Below are 3,804 nucleotides of genomic sequence, written 5' to 3'. Positions count from 1 at the left end.
GTTTATCCTGTTTTGGACTTTCTGGGTTTCTTGGACTTGGGCGATTATTTCCTTCTCCATTTTAGGGAAGTTTTCAACTATTATCTCCTCAAGTATTTTCTCATGGTCTTTCTTTTTGTCTTCTTCTTCTGGGACTCCTATGGTTCGAATGTTGGGGTGTTTAACATTGTCCCAGAGGTTTCTGAGATTGTCCTCATTTCTTTTCATTCTTTTTTCTTTTTTCCTCTCTGATTCATTTATTTCTACCATTCTATCTTCTACCTCACTAATCCTATCTTCTGTCTCCATTATTCTACTTCTATAAAACCTTTAAAATTAGAATTAATATCAATCTTTCAAGCGTGATGCATCAGAAGAGGATGAGGATAACAGTAAAAGAATTAAAGAGCGTATGAGAGCACATTCTTCTGGTGAAAGTGGTGATGAATCAGATGAATTTTTGCAATCCAGGAAAGGACAGAAAAAAAATAAGAAAAACAAGCCAGGTCCTACTGTCGAGAGTGGAAAAGAAGATGACGACTCGTCCTTCAAAATTAAGACAGTGGCTCAAAAGAAGGCAGAGAAGAAAGAGCGTGAGAGAAAAAAACGGGATGAAGAAAAGGCAAAACTTCGGAAGCTGAAAGAAAAAGAAGAGCTGGAGTCTGGTAAAAAGGATCAGGGTAAACCAAAAGAATCTCAGCGGAAACCTGAGGAGGAAGCTCTGAAATCCAAAGTGACACTTGACTCTGGGGCAGCTCCTGCCTCTGAAGAGAAAGGAGAGGGTCCCACAGGCGCAAAAGATGACAATGAAGGAGACAAAAAGAAAAAAGATAAGAAGAAAAAGAAAGGAGAAAAGGAAGAAAAGAAGAAAGGACCTAGCAAAGCCACAGTTAAGGCTATGCAGAAGCTCTGGCTAAGCTTAAAGAAGAGGAGGAAAGACAGAAGAGAGAGGAGGAAGAACGGATAAAACGGCTTGAAGAGTTAGAAGCCAAGCATAAAGAAGAGGAAAGATTGGAACAAGAAAAAAGAGAAAGGAAAAAGCAAAAAGAAAAGGAAAGGAAAGAACGCTTGAAAAAAGAGGGGAAACTTTTAACTAAATCCCAGAGAGAAGCCAGAGCCAGAGGCGAAGCTACCCTTAAACTTCTACAAGCTCAGGGTGTTGAAGTGCCATCAAAAGACTCTTTGCCATAGAAGAGGCCAATTTATGAAGATAAAAAGAAGAAAAAACCACCGCAGCAGATGGAAAATAAAGTTTCTGAACCAGTGGAATTAAGTGCTGCTGCAGAAGTTGTGGAGCAAGGACTACCCGAAAAAGAAGAGACACCGCCTCCTGTTGAACCAGAAGAGGAAGAAGAAACCGAGGATGCTGGGTTGGATGACTGGGAAGCTATGGCTAATGATGAGGAGAGAGAGACAGAAGAAAACACGGTGCATATAGAAGTAAAAGAAAACCCTGAAGAGGAGGAGGAGGAGGAGGAAGAAGAGAGTGAAGACGAAGAGGAGGAAGAAGGAGACAGTGAAGGCAGTGAAGGTGAAGATGATGATGAAAAGGTGTCAGATGAGAAGGACGCTCGGAAAACATTGGATAAAAAGCCAAGCAAAGACGTGAGCTCAGAATCTGAGGATGACTCTGACGACGATCGAACTAAAGAAGAACGGGCTTATGACAAAGCAAAACCGAGGATTGAGAAACGGTGACTTGAACACAGTAAAAATGTAAATACAGAGAAGCTAAGAGCTCCTGTTATTTGTGTACTTGGACATGTGGATACAGGGAAGACAAAAATTCTAGATAAGCTCCGTCACACACATGTACAAGATGGTGAAGCAGGTGGTATCACACAGCAAATTGGTGCCACCAATGTCCCTCTTGAAGCTATTAATGAACAAACTAAGATGATTAAAAATTTTGATCGAGAGAACGTACGGATTCCAGGAATGCTGATTATTGACACTCCGGGGCATGAGTCTTTCAGTAATCTGAGAAACAGAGGAAGCTCTCTTTGTGACATTGCCATTTTAGTTGTTGATATTATGCATGGTTTGGAGCCCCAGACAATTGAATCTATCAACCTTTTGAAATCTAAAAAATGTCCCTTCATTGTTGCCCTCAATAAGATTGATAGGTTGTATGATTGGAAAAAGAGCCCTGACTGACGTGGCCGCTACTCTGAAGAAGCAGAAGAAGAACACCAGAGATGAATTTGAGGAGCGGGCCAAGGCGATCATTGTGGAATTTGCACAGCAGGGGCTGAATGCAGCTTTGTTCTATGAGAATAAGGATCCCCGCACTTTTGTGTCCTTGGTACCTACCTCTGCACACACTGGCGATGGCATGGGAAGTCTGATCTGCCTTCTTGTTGAGTTGACTCAGACCATGTTGAGTAAGAGGCTTGCCCAGTGTGAGGAGCTGAGAGCCCAGGTGATGGAGGTTAAGGCTCTCCCGGGAATGGGCACGACTATTGATGTAATACTGATCAACGGGCGTCTGAAGGAAGGAGACATGATTATTGTTCCCGGAGTAGAAGGGCCTATCGTCACGCAGATCCGAGGCCTCCTGTTACCTCCCCCTATGAAGGAGTTAAGAGTGAAGAACCAATATGAGAAGCATAAAGAGGTAGAAGCAGCTCAGGGGGTAAAGATTCTTGGAAAGGACCTGGAAAAAACATTGGCTGGTTTATCCCTCCTCGTAGCTTATAAAGAAGATGAAGTCCCAGTTCTTAAAGATGAGCTGATCCACGAGTTAAAGCAGACACTGAACGCTATCAAATTAGAAGAGAAAGGCGTCTACGTCCAGGCCTCGACCCTGGGATCTCTGGAAGCTCTCCTTGAATTTCTGAAGACATCAGAAGTGCCCTACGCAGGGATCAACATTGGGCCCGTCCACAAAAAAGACGTCATGAAGGCTTCGGTGATGCTGGAACACGACCCTCAGTATGCAGTGATTTTGGCCTTCGATGTGAGAATTGAACGGGATGCCCAAGAAATGGCTGATAGTTTAGGAGTTAGAATTTTTAGTGCAGAAATTATTTATCATTTATTTGATGCCTTTACGAAATACAGACAAGACTACAAGAAACAGAAACAAGAAGAATTTAAGCACATAGCAGTATTCCCCTGCAAGATAAAGATCCTCCCTCAGTTTATCTTCAATTCTCGGGATCCGATAGTGATGGGCGTGACTGTGGAAGCAGGGCAGGTGAAGCAGGGGACACCCATGTGCGTGCCCAGCAAAAATTTTGTTGACATTGGAATAGTAACAAGTATTGAAGTAAACCATAAACAAGTGGATGTTGCGAAAAAAGGACAAGAAGTCTGTGTCAAAATAGAACCCATCCCAGGTGAATCTCCCAAAATGTATGGACGCCATTTTGAAGCTACAGACATTCTCGTCAGTAAGATCAGCCGGCAGTCCATCGATGCTCTCAAAGACTGGTTCAGAGACGAGATGCAGAAGAGTGACTGGCAGCTTATTGTGGAGCTGAAGAAAGTGTTTGAAATCATCTAATTTTTCCACCGGGGGCAGAAATTGGAGTCAATGCAATATTATGTGGTAATATCACCAAGAAAAACAAGGAATGGACCTGTCTGAACACTGATTGACCTTAAGTATAGAAGGAAAAAACTAGGTGTATAAAATGTTTTCCATGAGAAACCAAGAAACTACACTGGTTTGACAGTGGTCGATACACGTCCCCACAGCTCCGACGTGCCTGTTCACTCGCCCACGCCCTCCCCTACTGGCTGCTGTTTTAAAGTTTGCCCTTTGCCGGGGACCAGCCCCGGCTGAACCAGGGTATTCGAAGGAGAGACGGCGTAGGCGAA

The 3,804-nt window shown here is 43.3% G+C and overlaps 1 pseudogene across 1 annotated transcript; it reads left to right on the top strand.

Moving 5' to 3' along the window:
* Positions 1-334: 334 nt before the first annotated feature.
* On the top strand, positions 335-3,591 carry LOC113888071 (annotated as a pseudogene). The gene has a single exon (XR_003509869.1). The product of XR_003509869.1 is annotated as a eukaryotic translation initiation factor 5B pseudogene (transcript).
* The last annotated feature ends 213 nt before the right edge of the window (positions 3,592-3,804 follow it).

Source organism: Bos indicus x Bos taurus, chromosome X (genome assembly GCF_003369695.1).
Source record: "Bos indicus x Bos taurus breed Angus x Brahman F1 hybrid chromosome X, Bos_hybrid_MaternalHap_v2.0, whole genome shotgun sequence".
Lineage (NCBI taxonomy): Eukaryota > Metazoa > Chordata > Mammalia > Artiodactyla > Bovidae > Bos > Bos indicus x Bos taurus.
The sequence above is the reverse complement of the archived record's forward strand: the minus strand, read 5'-3'. Positions and strand labels throughout refer to the sequence as shown.